The 25892-nt window shown below is 38.3% G+C and overlaps 1 long non-coding RNA gene across 3 annotated transcripts in view; it reads right to left on the bottom strand.

Moving 5' to 3' along the window:
• Positions 1-96: 96 nt before the first annotated feature.
• Positions 97-25892, bottom strand: part of LOC144054668 (uncharacterized) — a 36283-nt gene continuing 10487 nt past the window's right edge. The window contains exons 2-8 of one of the 3 annotated variants that reach the window (XR_013294692.1): positions 17709-17857; positions 17461-17601; positions 9023-9639; positions 7935-8085; positions 1545-1807; positions 1401-1475; positions 97-430 (exon numbers count right to left, since the gene is read on the bottom strand). This is a non-coding gene — a long non-coding RNA (uncharacterized LOC144054668). Of the gene's footprint in view, positions 431-1400; positions 1476-1544; positions 1808-7934; positions 8445-9022; positions 9640-15930; positions 16361-17460; positions 17602-17708; positions 17858-25892 lie in introns of those variants that run through there. The other 2 variants (XR_013294694.1, XR_013294693.1) reach the window with 2 other exon arrangements.

The raw sequence follows: 25892 nt of genomic DNA, 5'->3' as shown, positions 1-25892 counted from the left end.
CAATAGTGTGTTTTTACATATTTCAACTTGGAATGAATAAAGTGAATCAATCTGTATTGTCATGACATGGCATATTGCATCGTTTCCTACAACACATTTAAGAGCAGCCTTTTATTTCAAGTCAAAAGCGTACTTACATTACAGTACAGACAGGAAGATAAATTACATCATTTGCCACCAGAGGGCGATAACACTACAGTATAAAGGGGGAAAAAAAGACCGTCCTTGATTTCTACAGTGTCCATGATGAGGACACACATGTTCATTCTCCTCACCCACGCTACTAAGAGGAAGAAGAAGGCTTCTTCTACCTGGGTTGCCAAACCCTCCTGCTGCGTGAGGATTGCCTCTGTCTGGAAAGGAAGGACTGGGGCGGGCCTGGAGGTTTGGGGTCCTCACACAAAGGCTGTTGCTGCTCCAGAGCAGAGGACTGCAAGCGAAAGCACGAGTAGAAACGTTGCATCATTTTTAGGGGGTCATAATAATCGTCATTCAGAGAAGCAAGATACTCACCCGTGGCCTTATTCAAAATAAATGTTTCTCCCGTTGTTCATTCTACACTTATTATCATGATTATTATTGTACCTTAACCAGTGCAAGAGTTTGATTTAGTCCTCTTTTTACAGACATATCCGTACTCAAGTACAGATTGTGTGTACTTTTGCCACCTCTGTTTATTACTGAGGGAAGATCTGTACTAGAAATGTTGCCTTTATTCAATACAGTGCGGTACACCACGTTTAAAAGTTATTGGAAAACACCTCTAAATTAATGAATTACTAAGACTCTTCACTGATTGTGGTAGACCTCTCAATTAGCACGGAATCTTAATTATAGCCAGCATTACTATCAGTGCATAGTGTACTACTAATACACCGATACCACTTAACCAGCCACACATTTCTCTTCTGTGTGTGTCCTTCAAAACATTGCACTTGTGCTTGCTTCAAGATGATTATGACTTTGCCCAGTTTAATGTAAAAGGAGCACAAAATAGATAAAGAGAATGAAACACATGGCTTCCCCGTATAAAAAGTGCATCTTAATGCTAACACAAAATGCAAAACCCTATAGACGGGCTAACGAATTAGCGTCGAGGTTGAACCTCCAAATAGTGAATATTCAAACACAAATGGAGCCGGTTAAATAATCACAAGCATATTCTTTCTACTTTACTCTTCTTTCTACTCTGCGAAAACAAGTTATAATACAGCAGTCTTTTCATCTAATCTAATGTCAATATTAGCTACTGTATCGATTAAATATTGATACTTAGTATTGCAGAGTGCTTAATTGTAAATGCTTGTATTTGTACTCAGTTTGGGAAAAAATGGATCAGTGCATCCCTCCCCAAAAAAAAAAAAAGTCACCAGATATGATGAAAGTGTTCTTGTACCCACCATGCTTTTCCAGGCAGTAAGGAGAAGTTCCTCCTCCCGCTCCCGCTGTGTCTTTGATTGTTGTCCCTGATAGTCCTGTCCAATCAGAATCTTTCACTTAATAGGACAAATAGTTTAGAGAGGCCGCAATAGGTCTAACCTCACCTCTACCATCCTGGCATCACACTGATCAGCTTTCTTCCTGGTTGTCATCACGTCACAATACAATATGATGATGAATGATAAAAAGTGAGACTTATTCCTCGTTGATTGTTTTTTTTTTTTCACAGCAGCTTTGTTGTTGGCAGAGACAATCAAATGTGAAGTCAGTGCAGGCTTTGGTGGTCTGGCTCAGCTCAGAGATGCCAGCCTGCTGACTCGGACATTTTCACTCTTGGCCAGCCATTCATTGGCCTGCGGATTAGTGGCTACAAACACCATAACACAATGCAATTAGCACAATGGTGTCATGTTAAAATAAAGTAATGATATTAAAGTGTCCTTAAAACAGTATTAGCAATTATACTCTTTATAAATAAATAATGTTGATAAATGCATTTTCTTTTGGAATGAATAAAACTTAAAAAATGACAAAACCTCATCAAGTCAGTGAATCATTTCAGAACAGTTAAATTAGTCAAAGCTGGAGGGCAAAAAAAAAATACTACACTTTTATGTTTAACCTTTCTTTAATGGTATGCAGGACTAAAACACAAAAAAGAAGCGTGATATTCAACTTTTAATTATTATTATTATTATTATTATTAATAATAATAATAATATTAACATTTGTAACACTGTTTTTTTCTATTGGGAAATTTCTCTGTGATTATTGTACAGATTGGCATGTATATTTAGAAGGAGCCTTGACAGGATAAAAAAATAATAATAATAATGACATGCTACACTATTGTACATTATTGTTACTATTATTATTATTATTATGTATTGCTTTCTTGGTTTGAAAAGAAAATTGTTTTTTGTCATCTCTTCTGCCTACTCTATCATTTCGTGCTTTTGGGTTACTGCAAACATCAACAGTATGTTTGCTTTTCTGAGTCATAACTATACAGTCAGTAAATAGAAACAAATAAATTACAGATGCCCTTTAATCAGTGGTGTCGTGGTCCCTGGAAAAGTGGGTATACTCTCAATTTTTACCTTCTTTTTTTTTTAAATAGTCCAGAAAGACGTCCTCTTTTAGAAACGGTGACATGTAAGAATTAAAAATCCGTCATTTGTACTTGCTCACAATAATAAAATTATCATGACTTGTTAAAAACAGTTTGGTAACACAAGCAGCTTGAAATAATGTAAAATGTATTTATCACGTGGCAAACAAAGCATATGTCATAAAACAAATCGCAATATTTGATGAACAATGAACAAAAATAGTGAATGGCTGAATGGGGTGTATCTGGGCGGATTTCGAAGTGGGTATACTCAATACTGACTGAAAAAGAAGTGGGTATACTCCGTATACCCTGGACTACACAAGTCCCCTTAATATCAGTTGACATAATCAAAAGAGTGAGAAATACAGAACTTCTGGCCAGCAGTTGCAAGTTGAGATTTCTCAATTTCCTGTCCCTGAGATGCATTTCTAGCAAGGTCAACCCATTCCAGTCTTTGAGCTGATTTGAGAAATGTGGTTTTGTCTTTCCCATTAAGTGCGTAAACACAAATGTGGAGGAGGATTTCAAAGAATAGGTTGAGTGTGTGTGTGTGTGTGTGTGTGTGAGTGTGTTTCTCCAGAATCTAGAGCACTGAAGTCAGCAAGTCACACTGAATCTCATTTTTAGGGTTCAAATCAACCATGTGGCTTTGAGTCTCCCTTAACCCATGCATGCGCACGTGTGTGTTGTGTTGTGTGTGTGTGTGTGTGGGGGGTTGCACATTCCACTTTTTCTACACGTGCCTCTGAGTTGCTGTGGCTGTTGTTATTGTTGCTGCAGCAAAAAGAGAGCCAAGTGTGAAGAAGATAAACATTTCTCGGAATGTGCATCACGTCGAATCTGCGACTATTACTGGACATAGTTACTGTACATACTAGAATGAGAGGCCACAACAGACACGCAAAGCCATGCAGTTCCTGTTATAAACTGCTCAGGGTAACAGCCTTGTAATTTAAAAACAATTATTCTAATTGTTTGAATAATAGCAATATGATTAACTCATTGACTGCCATTGACGGCTTTAGACGTCAAAAATTAATTGTAACTATTTCTGTTAGTTTAACATTTTTTCCACTTTTAACAAGAGTATGAAAACCTAGAAAAAAGTTATTGTACATTTAGAACAGATATAAAATTTGTGATTAATCGTGAGTTAACTATTGAAGTCATGTGATTAATTACAATTAAAAAAATGTAATCGCCTGACGACCTAATTTCTAATAATCTTTTCTTTTCGTTTTTAAAATGATCTTTTTTCCAAAAAAGAAAAGATTATTAAAATTAGGGCGACAGGCGATTAATTTTTTTTAATTGTAATTAATCGCATGAGTTCAATAGTTAACTCATGATTAATCACACATTTTATATCTGGTCTGAATGTACAATATTTTTTTTCTTACTCTTGTTAACAAAAGTGGGAAAAAATGTTAAACTAATAGAAATAGTTAAAATTTGTTTGTTTCTGAGTGCCCTGCTATTGGCTGGCAACCAGTTCAGGGTGTACCCCGCCTACTGCCCGAAGCCAGCTGGGATAGGCTCCAGTGCCCCCCGCGACCCTTGTGAGGACAAGCGGTTAAGAAAATGGACGCAAATAGTTCAAAGGAATTTTTGACGTCTATAGCCGTCAATGGCAGTGAATGAGTTCATATGACACTATACACCAATTTGACTTGACAACGTTAAAACATACAGACTCTGAAATGTACCAAAATGTCAATGTCAATTATAGACAATACCTGCTTTGCCCCCAGGTAGATAAAAACATATGCAAAATATTAGAAACAATGCTGCAGAGTTAAAAGAAGTCAAGATAAGTCATATCAAGCATATTTTAGTCAGAAGTAAAAGACTTACTATTATTGGAATTACTATCCATTCATCCATTTTTTTTCTTGTCCTCATAAGGTTGCAGGTCAAATGAAAGCTAACCGTGAAGACTTTTGGCTGAGAGATGGTTTGCACCCTGGACTGGGTGCCAGTCAGTCACAGGGCATATGTATTAAATTAGTCAGAGATTAAAAAATGAATCACAAGTTCCAAACGAACGGTGAGCAAATTGTGGTTATTGTCAATTAAAGCCTTGAACTGCAGTCAGGGTTTCAATTATAATTTTGGGGGGAGTTTGTTTTCAAATTTAGTTATTTTAATTCATTTTCAGGGTGCTTTTGTTAGTTTTACTAGGTTTAAATTAGTTTTTGTTACTTTTAGTCTTAGTTTTCACTTTTTAAAATGTATTTTGTGTATTACTTTTGTGCAACATTAAAAAAAAAATTGGGGGAAAAAACATTCACCCAAAATTAAATACATGTACTAGAATCCACAGACTTAAAATTACAATGAGTTTAGTGCATAATATCGCTTCTAAAGTTAGATTCATCACGCGCCAAATTAAATAAAGCTCAGATGCCTTGTTTGCCTATTTTTGTGGATTGAATTCCTGTTAAGAATTATTAAAACCAATTGTACTTTTTTGTTTTTAAAATAACAGTATCTCTTTTTATGAACCAAAAAAGGCAAGTAGTTGTTCCCCGCTGAACACTTTATTGAACATTAATATTAACAAACACTGCTAGAAGATAATACAATTTGGTAACAATATGTAAACTACATTGAATATATCAAATTTAAAAAAAGGGGATTCATACATAAAAACGTGTCTTTTACTATCATATACAAAGGAGAGTAAACAATGAGTGAAAATCAAAACGATAAATACTGAACACTATTAACACTTAATTTTCTTGTACCGGTATTCTTAAGACATTCTTAACTTCTTAAAACATTAAAAAAATATATTTTTTAATCTTCAATAAATCCTTGGAAAGAGGGTTTACAGTTCTTCCACTTAGCACAATTGATAATTGCACTTCTTAGCGTTGCCGTTTCAGGCTGACTTAAATGACAAAAGTTATTCGAACCAAAAGTCCAACACAAAAACGAATGGCCTTGGAACCATGTCATCTGGTGGCGTTTTTTTTGTGGCTGGATAAACGACTGTTCGAATGTTCTTAGGTTTAAAATCAAGGTATTAAATTAATTGCCAAATATGAAAGTGAAGAGTTAATTTTTGTTAGTTTTGAAAATGTAAAATGTAGTTTAAGTTATTATTAAAAATATATATATATTTCATTATATTTTGTTCACAAAGCTTTTTTTTTTTTCAATGTTAGTTTTCATGAACTAAAATAACCTTAACTACAATACGATTGGAATATTTGCCACTAGTCTGGTGAAAGACACACGCACGCACACACAAAAGGTTGCCCTCCCTGCTGTGTGCTTGAGTGTTATAAACGTGCACTTTCAACTAAATAAACACGTGACGCGGCAAGTCGGTGTTTACGACGGTACACTGATTGAAAGCCTTTCGCGTGTATTTATTCAGTGACTGTTTGTCGTGTGTGCGATCGTGTGTTACGTACGGCCACTCCCTGTCTTGCGCAACTTGAAGTTAGGAAGAAGTTCTCCGTGTATGTAAGGACTCGTGCGTCTGGTTCTTTGTGTCTCTCTACTGCTCGTTGAACAAGGTCATTTTATCAGTACGAATGAAAGGGTGTGTTTTAGTGGTCTGTCTGAGGGTGAAATGATCAAACGAGATTGTGAGTTACGTCTAACGGTGCAACATTTCCTTGAATTTTAATTTTGATGTGATTGCACTCATAGCATCATCTGTGGTGTTTATGTACACGATGTTCCACATAGATTCATCCTCATGATGAGTTGGCACCAACCCTTGATTATATAATTATGTACCCAGTTATATTTATCAACAAAACTCTCTTCTCATTTTCAAATCTAATTACACCCCCCCGGTGCCTAATGGGGCTTTACTTTTTGGCCAGGCTAAGCTGGGGGTGGAGGTGAAGAGTCTTTGAAATTGTCACGGACACGCTTGAATTTATATTTGTTGAAAGGATATTTTCTGGCAATAAATGACACCAGCGTGCCAACGCTAGGTACTTTATTGATGATCCAGGACATTCTATAAAAAACTTTAGTAATGATAGACTGCTATTTTCACTCTCCTCAATAATAGTAACTACAAAACCAAAGGAAATCATTCGCCAAATAAACTTGTTAAGAAGCTTGATTGCACTATTTGTGCGTTTTTGTGTGGCCATTAGCAGCAAAACATGTTTGTTCCAATTTGCAAAACTTGCAGACAACTTGGACACATAGCAAGTTATTATCCAACCTGGGCATGTAATTTGCACGGAGGCCAAGGTGGAGCGCACTTTAAATACAGGAGACATCTCTGCCACTGTAATAATGTCAATGTAATAACTGCCTCTCAATTCAGGGACGTGGCATCAAAGTGGACTTTTTCACATTTGGACCAAAAACAAAAGCAAGTTTGGATGCCAAACGAAGCCTTTTAAAATATACTTTACAATTATATATATATTAATATACTTAATGTGTTAATCACATTTACTTTACAGGGGAAGATACTAGGGGTGTGCCAAAAAAAAGCGATTCTCCTAAGAATCGCGATACTCATTTAGTACGATTCAGAAACTATTTTAAATGTCTCAAAATCGATTTTATTCTATCTTGCCTTTGTCTGTGTGTGCCTTTATTTGGAGCGCTGTTCATATTGTACCCGGTTTGGCCACTAAGGGGCAGTGTGGTTCCACGCGGTCTGATACACTGTTAAGTTGTAGCCACATTAGAGAGTAGAAGGAAAAAGTCACGATCAAGTTATTCCAATAAAAGTTGTTTTTTTGCAGCGTGGAGCCGTTCTTTTGAGTGCTAATTAGCATTAGCGAGTCAGACTGGAGTAGATCATTACAATTCCTTGCACATCTATAGATTGAAGCAAAAATCATTGCCAATCAAATCGTTTTAACTGTGATGTCATCTTCAGTCGACAGCAAGTGGCAAAATGGCTGCCCCGTGAGATGGATAAAAACGGATGGATTTTCCTTCATAACTCATATTCCACAAATGTAATATAAATGAGAATGTCATGTTTAGACTAGTGAGGTCACATATAACATATTATTTATTGTCAAGGGGAATGTGTAGACTGTTAAGCAGATAAAGTTTTCAATGTAGTGCTAATGGATCTTTTGGTTGTCCAAAGCTGTCGTGTCTTAGACAAATCCAAATGAATAAATCCCTGCACATCTGTGAATGTGGTGGGGGGTGAAGAAGCGTGCTGGAGGGCTGACTAGTTAAGCGCTGACTCCTGGCCATAACCTCTCGTCCCATTATTCTTACTTTCTTGCCTGTTTCCATGTCACTGTGGGGGCTCCCTGATGGAGGCTGACAGTACCGTCTGTCCAGCGTCCTCCGGCCCATTGCCCCGCCTCCTCCGTCGCCCCCCCTCATGTCTCCTCCCCCCTCCTCCCTTTGCTCTTGCCCATGCAGCACTGACCTGGGTGACCTTGCTTTGGAGGTTGCCAGCTTGGCTCTGAGCTTCTTAAGGGGGCAAAACGTGCGGTTGGCTGTCAAAAGCACATCTGGGATGACATCGAGCATCCATCCATGACTAATTAATCTCTGGTGGGTCGTTGTTCATCTTGACACTGTGGACAAAAATAAATTACAGCTGTGTACAGAATCATTCCCTATCCACTATAGGGTCAGAAACCTTTACCGTCAAAGGAGCCATTTTCGCCCAAATAAATAACAATTGGAGCCGCAAAACATTTTATGACAATTTTCCGCTTTTTCTCTCCCTTTCTGGGCATTTTACGGTCATTTAAAAAAAAAAAATCTACCTTTTGTCTGTTTTTATGACTTTAAAATGTGGACTTTTACGTTATTTTAATATTTAATTATTCATTCTTTTTTACCTATCAATCAATCAATCAATCAATCAATCAATCAATCAATCAATCAACCAATCAATAAATCGCTCTATCTATCTATTTAATTCATTTCTAAAAGAAAAAAGACAATATAAAGCAATATTCAAATTCAAAGTAAAGCAAAAGAAATGAAAAGGGACATAAAGAAGTAAAACTTGTTTTGTCTGCCCCTGATCAACTATGTATAAAAAAAAAAAAAATATGGAAAAAAAAAATGTAAATCATTAATTCATTTAAATAATATTTGATGTAAAAGCTAGAAATACATTTGTAAAAAAAAACTAATTGTTTGCCATTTTATAGTGCTGTTGGAATGTGCACTGACTATAGGTTATAGTGCCCTCACTGTATCCCAATATTCACTTTGAATTGTAGCGAAGAACATCCCCATGATATACATCCCATGATGACGTTATTAATCGTCCACCCAAGTAGTGCTCAAAAAACAATTCTTCATTTTGACCGAAAAGTGAAATATATAGTCCAGTGCTACCTTAGCTGAACCAAGGCACATATTGTACATTTGAAAAAATGTCACAGGTTTATTGAGATTTTTGGACTGGTTACGTGAAATTGGTTAATTTTCCGTGCCACACTAGTTAGAAAACAATGATATGGTCCACTATACTATCATTTTTGGGGGGGGACTTACCTTCATGTGTAGGAAATGAGTGAATGAGCCTACTTGCTGACGTGGAGATTTCCGGCATGTCTCATTATTGTGAAAGTGAAAACGTGAAAATATTTGTGCGAATGAGTCATTGAAGAGCCATTTACTATGGCGACACTAAAACAGGTTAGAATGATCAGTGCATGTTAATTGCTTTTGTGAATCCAGGCGTGACATGTTATGTGAAACGCGCGCACACTCCTTCCCACTTCCTGTTGCGCAATTCCAGAACTGATAGAAAAGACAAACTTGTTGAACTGGATACAAAGTGGCAGGCGATGACGCCCGCAGATGAATACACTGGATGGCTTGGGCCAGTAATGGTGAAGAAAACTTTCTAAAGTAGCCGATGAGAGAGAGAGAGAGAGAGAGCGAGAGAGAGAGAGAGAGAGAGAGAGAGAGAGAGAGAGAGAGGACAAAGTGGAGGATGTCATGTTTTGGCGGGGACATGTATTATTCATGCTGTCGGTGGAGACATGGCTGAAGTCACGAGAGTGTAAGTAATGGCGTGTGTCACGTAAATCAGCGGCGATGATGACCTCATTTTACTGCATAAGTCCCACCGCCCACACGCTTTAAGGATCTCCAGCTGCACGTGGCTGCACACACACACACACACACAAACATATAAGCTTTGTGTGAACTCACAATAAACCAACCAATAAAAAAATAGATGGTGATAATTAAATCCTGTTTATCGTCAGTTTGTCTCTTTGCCATGCAAACTGCAGACACGGAGTAACCGAATCGATAACAGCATGATATCGTATCATTGCATCAATATAAAAATGAGCTCTCGGTTTCATAGCTGCAAAGCGGGGATCTCACAATTGTATTTGTGTTGATCTCATTCTGTGGGAGAAAGATGACAGATGATGTCATATGTTCCCACCCAAATGTAAAGACGCTTAACGTTTAAGATGAAAGTGATGTATATTATTTAGGTTAAATTCAGCATTCATGCTGGCCTCTCTCATTATGTGTCCAATTTATTGTTTATGGAATATTATGATCATCACTTGCAGTTTCACAGTTGAAGGATTCCATTACAACATTGCATCAAGAGCAAGCAGTAAATTTAAATTTTGTAATGAGTACAAAAAAGTCTGACATAAAGGCAAAGGCAAGGCAGCTTTATTTGCATTTCAATGTGCTTCAAATAATTAATGAACATTTTAAAGCATTCACAAATAAAATAAATAAACAAATGAAGCTTACTAAAATGACTAAAAAAATGTACAGGATTTTATAAAACGAGTTTATTCCATTTGTGTGCAGCATAACGGCTAAATGCTGCTTCACCATGTTTGCTTTGAACTCTGTGCTCCACAGATTGACCCAAATCTGTAGACTTGACTTGTATTCTGTCAGACACTTCTTTAATGTATTCAGGATTTCAACCTTTCAGCTATTTGTAGACCAGCTGCAGAACTTTAAATTATATTCCACAGCTGACTGGGAGCCATGTAAACCCTTTAGGACTGGTCTCTTTGTTCTCGTCAGATTCTCTCTGAAGGGAGACCCTTACAATAATCAAGTCTACCGGAGACAAAATCATTGATAAGCTTGCAGCATGCAACCCTTCACTCCGGATATGTATAAACAATTCTGCCATCACACAAATAGTATTGCTCAATTTTGATCGTGTTATCAAGGGCACAATCCATCCATCCATTTTCTATACTGAGTGTCCTCATTAGGATCGCAACTAAGCTGGATCCTATCCCAGCTGATTTTGGACATAGACAAACAACCGCTCACACGCGCACGATGAGCCTAAGGACAATTTAGAGTCTTAAATGAACCTCGCATGCATGTTAATGCAAAATCCACACAGGAAGGCCGGAGCGCGGATTAAACTCAGCCAAACTCAGAACCGTGAGGCAGAGATTCGACTAAAAAATGTAGGAATGGAACAGCTCCTCATAATTAGCAGAGCACAATCGACAAATAATTCACGTATGGACGACTGGAGGAATGAATTTGCCTATTATCCTAAACGCAACTCTTGTTATTGTGGTAAGAATGTATATATGTTGTGTAGTATGTACGTAATCTCTCGTCTCTCTCCTCAACTGCTACTTCGACAGCCTGGCTTCATTTGTTAAAATGTATTAAGTGGTATATTTGAAAAAATATAATGAAGACGTTTGGAAGTCCCTGGTAAAACTGCGCTACTAAATCAGGGGTAGGCAGGGGCCAAACAATCTACTTGATTATCTTACTAATGCTTGCAGCTGTTTCATCTTATATCTATTCAGACTCTTAAAGTTACATTTTTATTTTTAATAGGCTCATACATGACACCAAGATTTAAAAAAGAAAAGAAAAGAAAGGGTGGAGGGAGGGAGTTGGCTTCAGGCAAGCCTATGACCAAGTAAATAATAGAAGCAACTGACTCAATTCTTCTTCTTTTTTTAAACAGACGTACGCAACTTTTTGCTTTTAGGCTTATTGCAATTTTACAGTGAATCGATGATGGTGATTCTCCGCTCATCTGAACTCAGATTTCCTTTAACTGCATACACTGGCTCCTTATTGTGTGGCATTGGGAAGCTTACCCCCAAAATATATATATATTTTTTTACTGGCCCCGACTTAGAAGGGAGAAAAATAGCTAAAAAAAAAAAAAAAAAAAAGGTAAACCTGCGATACATAAAGTTATGGTCACAAATGAAAATCCTTAAAACAGCGAGGGCAGGAGAGGTGAACCGTGATATAGCGAGGGAATACTGTATATCCGGATCGGTTCAGTCCACTCCGTCTATATTTAAGATGGACCATCAATATATATCAATAAAATATATCACTTTTCAGAAGCAGTGTATGAGAAAGTGTACCATTTGTTGACAGATGTCATTAAAATGCTCTTTCTAAAATACATTCTCCACTCGTACTGAGGAGCTTGCCCGGGACTATAAAACTTCTGCTGCCAAATTGTGGGAATGTGTCATCGTTTATGGCCCACAGAAAAGGAATCATGGGTGGTAGGGCGGTTTCCATTATGTGTGTTGTAGTGCAATACTTGGATCCTGATACTGATACTTAGAACCAATCATAGGAGGCAATTCCGTTTAGATGTAACCCACCTAAAATGGGGTTCACGATTATTCTTTATTCATTTCCAATTGCTATTGGTTCATATTTCACTGTTGAGTAATATGTATTTTATTGTGAAAACTTGTAGTTTATTTTGTAAAGAAACTGGAAGTAGTGCTCCGAACTATGTGCTCTGGTTTAACATCGCAAAAACAAGCGAGCACTGGCTTCTGATTTCTCCCGCGTGGATGTAAAACAAGGGAAAACGACGTTCGAGAACTCACAAGGAGGCATTTTGCTGCCCAGGCTTTTGGGGTGGATAACCGCCTTCCTTGTTTAGGTTTTTTTGTGATGCAAGAAAGATTGATGAACCTCCAGTCTTCCTACAAGGTGGATCAGTGATCCGTTTGATGATGAGCCACCCACCACGAACAAGGAACGATTACCACACCTCCTAACCAGCGGCCTTGTGGTAGGATCGTGCTAATCTTGTTGACCAACAATAAGATCACCTTTTTGGATGTGTCCCTTGACTTTGACTTGGACTAAATTGGATCCTCACAATTTCCACGAGGAACATTTTAAAAAGGGCATTTTGTTTGTATTTTTTTTCTACTTAAGTTATTGGGCCCTAGGATTGCGCACATGTTGTAAAATGTTGCATAATTTGTTCACACTAAAAGTTACATTTTTGCAACATTAAACCTGGGTCACTCCGATATTGCTTCAACTCTCAGCTCCTACGAATCTAGCAGTACACATTCTGAAGTGGGTTACACAAATAATACAATCAGTTTTGGACATGTCAAAACCGTAAAAACTTATACACAATCTGGAGCAGGCCTACTACAAAGTATTTTAATTGGCTTGATACACACATACTGCAAATCAGGCCTAATTTTATGGAGGACCAAAACTGCCAACATTCAAAATAAATAAATGACTAAAAGTGAAAATATATTTAAAAAATATATATAATTCAAAAAATTTAATCCCCAAAAATACAAATGGAAAAAAAATTATAATATCGCTCTCTATCTATCTATCTATCTATCTATCCCCTAAAGTAGATGTGAAAGACTGATAAGTGTTTGGATGAAGTTCTCATTGCAAAAGGAGGTGCCATGTTTGATTAAGGTTCACATACTTTTGCACCCATGAAATCCGAGTTTTTCTTAAATCAACAACTTTTTTTCAATAATGAATGACAATATTATCATTTTTTGTTGTTCAAGTCCATTATTTTCAATGTCAGCATTGTAGATTTGGGTATGCCTAAACATTTAATAAGGTTATTTTAATATTTTATACAAAACAAATCTGACCATGCCTGCAGGGTTCACAAAACGTTTGAGCAGCACTGTATATATATATTGTTGTTTTTATTTCCATTTTTATTTGTTATTTTTTATTAAATTTTGGAATTATATTTTTTGTTTTTTGTTTTTGTTTTCCCGTTTTATAATATAATATAATATAATAATATAATAATATAATTTGAGCCCAATTGGCCACTTCCACTTCAAAGGCCCAATTCTCAGCGAAGCAATTATCCTGTGACATGGGGGTTTGTTAGTTTGATTTGAAGTGATTTTTCATCCGCAATTTGCTTGGAAAAGGCTAAGGGCCAACAATTGCAAATGACCGCCATTTCTTTTGAGTGTGGTCGACATCAAGTAGGTCCAAGCTCCGGACTTGTAATGTGAGAACGATAACCAAGGAGGGGAAGAAACCCGAAGCTTGTGCTTGCTGAACAAAAATCAAAGAGCAAATAATTGTGAGTGTTTGTATAGCGTGTCTCACAAAACAGTCACCACAATAAAAATGGCCACAGAAGCAACAGTTATGTATTTACTAGATAAACTAAAAGTTAGCCTAGCATGTTCCATTTCTTTGACCTACTACTTTCCCTTCTTCTTTATATTTTGTGGCTGACTGGAAGCCCTGTGGCACCATACTGCCTCTCAAAGGTCTGTCTTGGTAGTACAGCCGGCATCTGGTTTGGAGGAGGAGAATCGCTATTGTCAGTGGAAGTAATGCGTTTGATCATCATGACTACGCCTCACACTATAAGAGCAGTAAAAACACACACAGCACTCCAGATTTTTGTACTCATCATGTGTGAGTGGGTTGTCTCACTTCTAAAAATGTGCTAAGATGTTAAAAATGGATAAGTGTGTAAACAGCACCAGAACAATTAAATATGCCTCTTTCTGTCAGGTCTGTGAGTCCTTGAAGGTCAAAGTCTATTTCCGAGACTATTTGATTTTCCTTAGGTCAGTGTCTCTATGCTAGCTAGCATCAGATTTCATGGATGGAAATATGACATCACTTTTCTCCCACAAACTGAGACTTCATTGTGTGTTATTGTGGAGTGTGTGTCAAATCTTGATCAAACTGAAACCTTTAACACCCCTCTGAAATGTAGACGGTTGAACAGAAGCATTACTGTATTTATTGCTGACTGTGAAGGGCACAGTGCATGCTGTGTTGGGCTGCTGTTGTCTAGTGTCCATGCAGGTGTTGAGGCTGGCAACAGCCACACCTGGCCGGGACCGCAGACAACAGCCACCTCTTGAACGCTACACAGACACAAAGACAGACAGACGCATGAGTGTGCATCGCACACCCACGCGCACGCCCAGCGCATCAGATAAGCACCTTTGCCCATGTCAAAACAAAGAAGCGCATGCAGTGCAGATGTTTCTGTCCTCATCCCAAACGCCTCTCAAGTCATGAGCTCTGTTCTCCCATGTCCTCATCCACATTCAAGACTGATCATGGCACATATTTCCCTCTTTTCAGTTGGCAAGTCGACAAATATTACTTCACTGGAGAAATATGTTTTCAAATATCTGAGACGCTGCGGGACAGGTTCTCTCCCGATCCTTTGCCCCCCGGGCCAGCGTGAAGCCGGGGAAGCGTGTCAATTTCCCAAACCATCATTTTCTGCCTGAACTCATTGGCATTTCTTGTCTTGTCTTGCTGCCTTATTTTGCTGCTCAGGAACCTTGAGAGGTGATCTCATCGGTGCCTCGCGGCTCAGTCCCGACTCCCAAAACAACATTGTATTTATCGGACGAAAATAGGTACTTCAGCCTGGAAAAACCCACCATGGAAAAAACAGAAATACGGCAAGAGTTTCCAAGGAAGCCAGTCTGGACTGAAGAGGGCGGCTGCAATTAAATTAGTGAATATGTTGCTGTACTGCAATGTAACGTGATCATTAATCACCTGTAACCTGTTTGCATGGTGCTGGAATCTGTGATTAAACAAAATATTTCACTTTGTTGTTGATGAATATGGTGACAGACAGATGAAGTTTATAACGCCCCATACTGTAGGTACCTGTTCTCAGAAGAATGCAACTGAACGGTAAAATAATGTGTTGCCAAATCAATGTAATCTGCCCAGACTCAAGAGTGCAGATGTAAGACACAACACACTTTTTTAAACCAATCAGATTTCATACATAGTGAGACTGTGGCCAAAGTTAAAACCAGTTCCCAAATTAAACCCAGACACAAAATGGCACAGCACTGTTTTGTTTTGATCATCCAAAATGCTTTGCGCTGTTTGGGGGTACTAAGCTGAAAAAATATTTTTTATTATTGCAGGGTGTACATCACTAAAAAAAAGGTTGAGAACCACTGCCCTACATGATCCTAATCTAGCTAGTTTAGGGTTGAATTGCTAACTATAGGATAACGTTACATTTCATAACATTAGCCTAGCCGAAACGCACAGTTTAACTATAATGTATTGGCGACAAAAAAACGTCTCTGTACAGTGATATTGCCAGTAGTTTAAAAGTTACCAATGATTTATTTGGAAACAACTTTCAAACTTACCTGTGAATGTTGTTTTCATTGTATGTACAGTATGTTTGGATAGCCTGCATGCCGTCACTCACTGGAAAGACGTTTATTTATTTCTGTCTCACTCACATTTACGATCATCGCGCAGGAGACGGAGCGACCTGTCAATCAACTAAAGTGGCGTTGGCACCTTAGGTGTTAGCAATAGATTCCTCGTCATGACCCGCCCTACTCATTCTCTGATAGGCGCATCAGTTCTCATGCCTTTCATTAACCAATAAGACAGCGAGTGCAGGCCAGCCAGTTAGGGGCAGCGGAGGGTGGGTCATGGAAACTGATCTATATATTACTGGATAGCCGATAGCCGAGCCCGGCTCTGGTAGAGCCGATCCTGTAATATATACAGATCGGTGGTCATGGCTTAATGGTGCGCAAAAACTGCGCCTCCAGGAGGATTCAAAATTGGGTAGACGCAAAATTGGGGATTCAGAAGTGGGTAGACGCAAAACTGACTGAAAAAGTGGGTATACGCCTGGACTACACCACTGGATTAGATCAATTAAAACCCCACTGGGCCACAGCTGCAGGATAGTATGTCTATATTGTCACAATCCCCCACCCGTCTCCTTTTCCCCCTCCTACACGTGCAAGTCTTCGAAGTTTCTATGTTAGCATTGTGTTGCTATGCGTTATATGTTATATTATATGTGTTATATACTATGTGTTGCTCCTTGCAACCCCACCCGCCACCCCAACTTCTTATGTTTCCTTTTTTCTGTCTAAGAAATTTGGTGTACTAACTAGCGAACCGTCATCAAACAGGCTTATTTAGGTTATTGTGTATTCTCTTTTTTCTTGTTAAAAGATAATGCTAAAAAGCCTTGCAGTTCAACTGTAGGGAAATTCCATCACATCACATCAGGAACAGCCTGTAGTTCCGTATGTTCTTATTTTCTTGATGTCAGGAGGCTGCTTGGCCCCACTGTAGCTCAGTTTCATCCGTCTAGACTTCTGCTAGACCACTTGTCCTCATTAGTGTCCCCGGTGAGTTGCATGGAGCCTATCCCAGCTAACGTTGGGCGAGATGTAGGATACATGGTTGCCAGTCAATCGCAGGGCGCAAACAACCATTCACACTCACATTTACACCTCCAAACAATTTTGAGTCTTTTTATTTTTATCACAGTTTTAAAACGTACCACTTGTTGGGGTCCTGTTGCCTGGCAACTGGTTCAAACGTGTGTAAATCCCTGCCCTAGGCCAATATACATTATGATCAAAAACATTATCCTTCTTCAGAACATGTATCTTGACATATTTTTGGGCTATCGTGGATTAAATTAATGAGATGTTAATTTAGTGTGAGGGTTGCTGGTAGGCATTTTGACATGTGACATGTTCCCTTAAAGTTAGATTGTTAACATACTAATTAGTGTTCGTCTTCTATAACTCATCCAAGTAACAGAAGTAAAACACTTTACATATTAAATTAAGCTGCCTGTGTTTTAATTAGACTACGTATACCAAGTTTTTGTCTCTTTCATATTCAAGTTTCAGACTTACATGTTGAAGTTGTCCTTTCAACCTTCCTGCCTGTGGTTCATTTAGTCTAGCAGTCTTGAGGAAAGACTTCAGACGCATGAAAACCAACATTCTCACAGACGGACAAACATTAACCCGCTGTCTGACCTTCCTCTGCTCCACCTAAAGAGGACGAGAAGGAGAAGGAGGAGGAGGAGGAGGGGAAAAAACAGAAGAATTGGAAACACATTCCATTTCCCGTAAAGCTGTGAGAAGGAGCGGTGAGTCACCGGGGCAGTTTGAGACGGGCTCTTTGGAATCGCAGACGCTCTGTTTTTGATGGTCTCCACGCTGTGATTTTAGTCCTCTCGGGATTAGTTAAATGTTGTTGATGTTGTTGCTCACCTCCCCCATCATACGTCCATCACTCGTGCAGACTCTGAAAAAAAACAAATGTGACCAATTGTATGAAATTGAGCACCGCCTCAAACGACTCCAAAATTAATTGGATTGTTTTTTTGCCATTTAAAAGTCACACAATAACAACGTGAGAATGGCACTTATGTCTTTAGCAAAAGCATTTCACAACAGACCTCCACCAAGGAGTCAAATTGCGAAACACTGCGGAATAATGCGCTCCTGTCTGCTGCTTCACACCACTCCAGACAACGTGCGTGACCAGACAGACCCCCCAAAAACAGGCAAACCCAAGAAAATGATGCTGGTTTTCCGTCTAGTTCCGACGCAGCGTCCTGAGTCACAGGCGGAACTCCAAATCGCTTTCATGCTGACAACTTAATTGACTTCACTCAAGGAGCAAAGGCCACAATATGTACTCTTGTCCACATTCAGTACTGACGCTACATGCTAGCATTCTCCCTGGAATACAGGTGGACCATAAAACTATTACATGAATCTGTTAACATGCTCGAGGCCCCAAGTTTCTCTCTTATTCACCGAGTAGTATCATGTTAAGATAACAAACTGGTTCAATAATTAGCTTTAACTCATTCACTGCCATTGACGGCTATAAACGTCAAAAATTCATTTAAACTTTTTCGATTAGTTTAACTTTTTTTTCCACACTTGTTAACAAGAGTATGAAAACCTAGATTATTTTTAATTTTACATTTCAAACAGACATAAAATTTGTGATTAATCGTGAGTTAACTAGTGAAGTCATGTGATTAAAATTTTCAACCGCCTGCCAACCCTAATTTTTAATAATCTTTTTTTTTTTCAGGAATTTATGGCAGTGAATGAGTTAACATTTATCAGGTAGGAATAGAGGGTTGAAAAAGGAAAACACCACTTAATTATATTCCTATCAATTGCGTCACTGTCTAATAAATGTCCATTTATTATTTTCTTAATTCAAGTCAGTTATTGGTTACGTAACAGTTTCTACCCAATGGGGCTACCGTTGCAAACATGTGGAAAGCAGTCTCTTAGTCTCAGAAGATCACCCCCCCACCAAAAAAAAAAACCTCTCTACACAAACATATTCACATAAATTAATTTTCATTGCCCTAGTGTGTTCTGGAGGCACAATAATGACTCAAGTTGAGTCACACACACACGCACACACACACACACACATGCAAGTACACATGCATACTCTCGTCTAAAACTCTCTCGCACACACACGAATACTTGCCAGAAATGCATTGGTTGATGTTTGTTATATTAAAGAACAGTTTAAAAGACGGTTTGCATAGAAATGAAGAATGAGCACCAACTGTTATTAGCTGCTTATTAAATGAGCATTTTTGTTTGCCATTTAAATATGTAATATGTAAAATAATACAATAATATAATAACATACAGCACCAGTTCAAATTTAAAGACTCTTTTTTAAAAGTCATTTTTTCCAAAACACTGTAAATCCACAAATTCATTGCTTCAGGGTGATCATTTTGAACAAAAGGTTAGAGTCTATACACAATGAATGGGATAGCATTTTTTTTTTCATCATTCATCTTGTTTTGGCAAAGAGCTTTTCATTTTGAGAATAATGTGCACACGTTTGCAAATGTCTTATTTTGATTAAACACACAGATTATAAGTCTGCTTTTCTATCTATCTATCTGACATGGAGAGAAGATTTTGGCAGATTTTCATCCTCCCCCCATCTACAATCATTAATCAGAGACAAAATGATGTCACAGCTCCCTCCTGGGATTTTCCTGCATGTGGAAATAACTACACTACATGGCTCATGAGTACTTTTACTAACAATATGTCACGAATAAAGAACCTTTGGCAGCGCATGTCCACACTTTTGAGACTTTCAAGTATCGGATAAATACTAGAAGTCGATCTGTGAGTGTGATCCAGGCAAAGGCTCATATTTTCCACATAAATACAATGAAGCGAGGCGAAAAGAGGACAGATGGGTGTATGTTGTAACAGAATGGGGTGGTGAAAGAGGGGAGATCACTGGCATGCTGTTTGCGAACAAATATATGCGTCAGCGTCACGTCCAAGATTCACAAATGCTCGCTCCATCGCTCCCTTTCCACACACATACTGTATAACATTTTCAGAGGCTGCTTCAGTGCTGGCAGTGTGTGTATTTATATCATCTTAATGTATATGCAGATTTGCAAAATGAATTGATTTATGTATACTAACTAACTTACCACATTTGTCATATTGACGTCTTCTAGTCTACACAACATGTTGGCCTTATTTGAATATTTTGACATTATTTGAAGGGAACGTTTATTTAAAGGAGTTAAGTTTAAAGTTTTTGCAAATCTGCAAAATGTGTTCAAAGATCTGAAAAATTCATTGACATAATTGGGGTTCATGTCAAGAACATTTTGAAATGTTCCTTTCCTTTTGGTCATTCAACTTGTAATCATGATGGCTTGGGCTTGCCATGTTAGTAAATCTAATTCAAATAATCTCACTTTTAAGGTGAAGGATCAAGTATATCCTCAGAAACACGCAAACATTCATGCTTCACACTAACTATTGGTGGCAGGAAATTTGTGGACGTGTCTACTGAATGTGCTGAAGCCACGCCCCGTTAACTGTTAATGAAATACCTGTACTTGAAAAAATGGATGCCACTTTATCTAGCATCTTTCATATGTTCATACGTTACTACATGAGCCACGAAAATGTATCTACTTAAAGCCACTGGTGGCTTTTCCAGTCTACAACAACGAGGCGCTCTAAAGCGGCCATGCCAGCCTAAATCCCTGATCCGCATCCTCACTGTCAAGTCAGACATATTTTTTCCACTCCTGGCACTTCCGCCTTTGTTACTGTGTGACGTGCATGCACTCATGGTTGACAATGAGGCGCTCTAGAGTGGCCGTGCCAGAGCACGATCTGAAAGGAAGATGCATTTTTGGAGTTTAGGTGCAGGGTTATTATAGTTTGGGAATTTTTCATTTTAGTTAGTTTTTATTTCGTTTTGTTTTTTAAATGTAGTTAGTTTTTATTTCGTTTTGTTTTTTAAATGTAGTTAGTTTTAATTAGATTTCAGAGTGGTTCTGTTAGTTTTAGTTATTTCATAAATGCTTAGTTTTTGTTTAGTTTTAATTAGTTTCAATATTGGTTTTAGTTCTTTTTTTTTTTTCAAAAAGTGTGTTTTATGCGGAATATTTAAAAAAACACCGGGGATCAACAGCATCTGAAGGTGCTTTTCTATTGGCTGCTGCTAGATAATGTCACTTTTGTCCCCAAAGGCTCATGTGTTAAATGAATTACCAAAGACTAAAACGAAGGACATTTTTGCTATAATTATAGTTAATTTTAGTTAATTTTGTAAATATAAAATGTAGTTTCAGTTAGTTTTCGTTTTTTAAAAACATTTTTATTCTTTATTTTATTTCGTTAACGAAACTGTTTGCTTAATTTTAGTTTTAGTATTTTTTGTTAGTTTTAGTTAACTAAAATAACCTTGTTTAGGTGTAACTAGCAAGATAACAGCACATTACAAATTAGGGCATAACTCTACGTAAAACGCTCTACGCTAAAAGTTTTTATATAATGGGGGAGGGGCAACTCATGCCAGGGGCCTAATTGGATCACTGGCCCCAGTTTTAGCCACACCCCCACTTCCTAAAAAGCTTAACACTAAGTCTCTTAATAATTCCCTATATTTTCTGACTACCATTTTCAGCATTTATTTTAAAGCAAAGAAATTATATTGCACACTCCAAAAGAGGAAGAAAAAGAAGAGAAAATGCAGAACTGATAGCAGAGGAGAAAGATGAAGAGATAGTTAAGGTGAGATCAAGGGACAAAAGAAGTCTGTTTCGCGTGAACAAAGTCAAGCGCTGACGTTTCCTGACGTTAAGTATCTGGTTCAGTATTAACAACCTCCACCTCATTTATTTGCCACAGGACTCCACCAAGCAGCCAGGAGGGGGAAAAGAAAAAGTTTAACCGTTTCACTGCCGGACAGAATTGAGTCGACTGTGGTTGAGTGACTCAAAGCTTTGAGCGCCCCGTCTTCATATATTAGTGGTCACACTACAAAGCGTGCTGAAGAAAGTGTGACAGGGCTTCTCCCAGTCACGCCCGTCTGCACCGCGACCTGACAAAAAGCAGCACACCCTGAGCGTACACTCGGATCAATGTGCTGCATTTGTCATTTTCACCTGAAAACAAAACATATCTTTGCCGTACTCTTGAAGTGACGAGAAAGGAGTGTTGACTAACGATTTCAAGAATTTCAAGAATGTCTGCATTTCCCCCCACACAATTTCTTACCTTTTGCACTCATGGGAATGCTAGCTCATTTTAATATGATGTTCATACAGTTACACTGCCAACCACATTTCACTTGAGACATGTAAAAACATGTTGTTGTTTTTTAAAGTTTTCTGTTAATTTGTTTTAATGTTACGTATGCTTTCTCTGCTTTTTTCCTGAATGTTGTCAACTGTAAGGTGTTGTGTCTTTGCCCGTGTGAAGCACTTTGAGTTGCCTTGTGTAGGAAATGTACTACACAAATAAAACTGCCTTTCCTTGCCTATAAATCACTGATTGTTTGGGTCCTGAATACATTAAAGAAACGTTAATTGAATGTAAACCAAGTACAGTGGTACCTTGGCCACGAACTTAATTGGTTCCCACAGAGAGTATGTGAGCCGAAAAGTTTGTCTTCCAAACAAGTATTTCCCATAGGAAACCATTGAAATGAGAATAATCCGTTCCCAGGTCCCCATAAAACACAATTTTCTACTAAAAAAGCCTTAAAACTACACAAAATATACCTTATTTTATGTATAATAAATGTGCTATTGTATTGTAATTAAAGAAATACACTGTACTGTATAATAAAGTGTTTTTATTTGCAAAACTTGCAACTTGCCTTTGTGATGGTACAGTAGTTGAAGGCTTGATGGAATGGAGTGGGAGGAGGAGGGAGGGAGGGAGTTACTGTTTGGAAGGAGAGTCCTCCGGTGTGGCTTCTCTTCTTTGCTTCTTAGGAGACTCTTTATCCTTGTTGCTGACTAAAAACCTCTTAATTGACACCTGTTGCTTTCTGAGTTGTAAGGTCTTACGAAACTGAGGCATCACATTATCATTCATCATGTTGATGATTCTCATAGCCACAGTCTTTTCTGAATGGTACTGTTCGATAAAAGCCTGCACATCACTCCACTTAGTTAACATGGTCTTGATGCTCTCACTTGATGCTGCAGCCATCTCCTCCTCCTCGTCCTCACATGACAACTCCTGAATGGCTTCCTTCTGCTTGTCCTCTTGAAGGCGAACCAAATCCTCTGTGTTGAGGACCTCATTATGAACTTCCAGGTTGCCTCTTGATGATATCCGAGTGAAGTTGCCGTGCTTTCTCGGCGATAATACCCGGGACGCTAAGTCACACAAACGCACACCTCGTTCGTGTTTTTCGATGATCTCCTTCTTCTGCTCGACCGTAATTTTCTTTAATGTCTTCTTAGGCTTAACACTAGCCTGTGGTGGGGTCTTTTTCGGTCCCATGATAGCAAAAGTACACTCCAAAATGGTCCAAAATGTCTACCAAACACAAACCACGTCCGCACTCAAAGAAAGGGGGTGACGAACTGGGACGCCGTGAGCGTGCGTCAGCTTCTCGTGATTTCTCGTGTCGCGTGATTTGGTTCGTCCGCCGAAAACTAGTTCGTCAGCTGAGACTATATGCTTGCGAATTTAATGTTCGTGAGGCGAAAAGTTCGTGAGCTGAAGCGTTCGTGAGCCGAGGTACCACTGTAGGTCAAAAAACACGGGTCAATTAGTAGAGACCGGAGTTCAAAGCAAACATGGTGAATCAGCATTTAGCTGTTATGCTGCATGCTAATCGAAGCTGCCCAGAGAATTGAAATCAGCCTCAAGTGTTAATCTGTTTGAATCCAAGTTCAAAATTATGCTTTTCCCCTCACCAATGATGAAGTTTAAAAAAAAAAAAAAAAAGCTTTTCCAACTTCTTGTTTTTGTGCTGTGTTTGAGAAGTGAAATGCAATCCCACAGCAGTGTGAGACCATGCAAACTGACAACCAGGAACAGGCGTGAGTGCTGCCCAAATATGCAATTGCAAAGTTCTTCTCACAAATGAACGTTCCCTACAAACGGGGCTTTGTTTAAAAGGGAACCAAACAGGCTTTGCAACTGTGCAACATTTTTGAAGAAGCATCGTAAGACGAAAGAAGCATTGTTACGAAAGAACACTTTATGTGGTGAAAGGGCCTAATTTGTTGTGGATGACGCAGCCAGTGACTAATTGATGCCCATGGATGGATGATGGCATGTTGACACAAACTTACAACCTAATTAACTCAAACTTATTTTGATTGCATTGATATTCATTGATTCATTGGTTACTCTGCATGTTAATCAATATATGACGCATAGTGGATTACAACATCCCCCCACATGTTTACAATAGCTGAGGAATTTGATTGTATTTTTTTTTTTAAATGGGTTATTCAAGCAAAAGGTTGTCATTTTTTGTTAGTTTTTTTTTTCCGATTGAAAGTGAAATTTGATATGAATCTGCAAATGCTGTACTTCTCTTGCATAACGCTTGCTGCCAACAAGCTGTTGAAATGATCCGACTTTCACAAAATGGTGTTTCTTAATACAAGTAGCATTTCCCAGCAATTTAAAATGTCCTGTTCAAACATGAATGGGACATTTTAATGCATTAAGACTAATGTGGCTGTTAATGGCAACTCCACTCCTCTATTCATAACAAACACGCCTAATGACTTTGCAGATGTGAACAATAAAAGAATTAAAGTCTAAATTCCCACCAGGCGTGCGCGGCTTAGGGTTAGAGAAGGTCATGTCACAGACAAGCCTCTTCCACAAACTTTATGGACACGTAAATAAACATGATATAAATGCGTTTCACTATGTTCTGTCCTCGCATTTACACATTTCAGAGATCTTCAATCTACACTCAGAACTCTCTTCAGTTAAGATGCTTTATCAACTTTGCCCTGCAAGAGGAATTCTCGCAGTATTTGTGAGTTCACAAACTCCCGAGAATACATCTTGTACCGAGCCCGTTGATTTCCACCGATCTGAACCACTGGTGGTTCCGACCAATCACAGAGCGACATTGTGTGGGGGCGTGATATGCAGCTGTGACGAAACCAGGAGGGCAGCGCCGACGCCGGGGCAAACAAACAAACCTAACATGGACTATTGGACGCTGAATTCTGTTCTTGTAGAATTACTCACCGATACCTTGTAGAATGTTAAACAGCGAGAGGCGCTTGGTGCATTTGTAGGCTGCTAAATCGTCCAATCAGCTCCAAGTATTGTACAGAATGTCGCGCCTTTCCTGAGTGAATAACGGTGGAGAACTCCCTTGAGTGAATCACAATTATCAACCTGGCTATTGCCAGGTTCATGCTTTATGACAACACCATTAAAAGCCTTGAAACTTCAACGCGTGATAAATTTAAGGAATGCTTTTTGTTAAAACTGAAAGCCAAGTAGAACAGTAAAAGAACATCCCCCAACCACACTCTGCATGGCTCCTTGATAAGGTCTCCACAAAACAAATTGTAAAATTATGTATTTATGTTTGCAAAAAAAAAACTCTGATAAATATCCTATATATATATATATATATATATATATATATATATACTTTATGAAAAACTGTGGGTAAATGTGGAAAAAATCCCAGGTGAAAAAAATGTGGTGGGGTGGGGGCGACCCTGCCGATATGCAAATTCACAAACTTTAAATATGCTTCGACTGTAGTTTTAAGTGGTAATGTCACCATGCACCACTAGATGGCAGACATTTCTTAGTTGCACTTACACCAGGTCCTATACTGCTCTACACTACAACATGAATAGGCCTAATATTTATATACTGTATATATATATATATATATATATATATATATATTAGAGCTGTCAAACGATTCAATTTTTTTATCAGATTAATCACATCACAATTTTGATTAATCACGATTAATCGCTTAATAAAAAGTTTTTTTATCATCATTT

The sequence above is a fragment of the Vanacampus margaritifer genome, chromosome 7 (genome assembly GCF_051991255.1).
Source record: "Vanacampus margaritifer isolate UIUO_Vmar chromosome 7, RoL_Vmar_1.0, whole genome shotgun sequence".
Classification (NCBI taxonomy): domain Eukaryota; kingdom Metazoa; phylum Chordata; class Actinopteri; order Syngnathiformes; family Syngnathidae; genus Vanacampus; species Vanacampus margaritifer.
The sequence above is the reverse complement of the archived record's forward strand: the minus strand, read 5'-3'. Positions and strand labels throughout refer to the sequence as shown.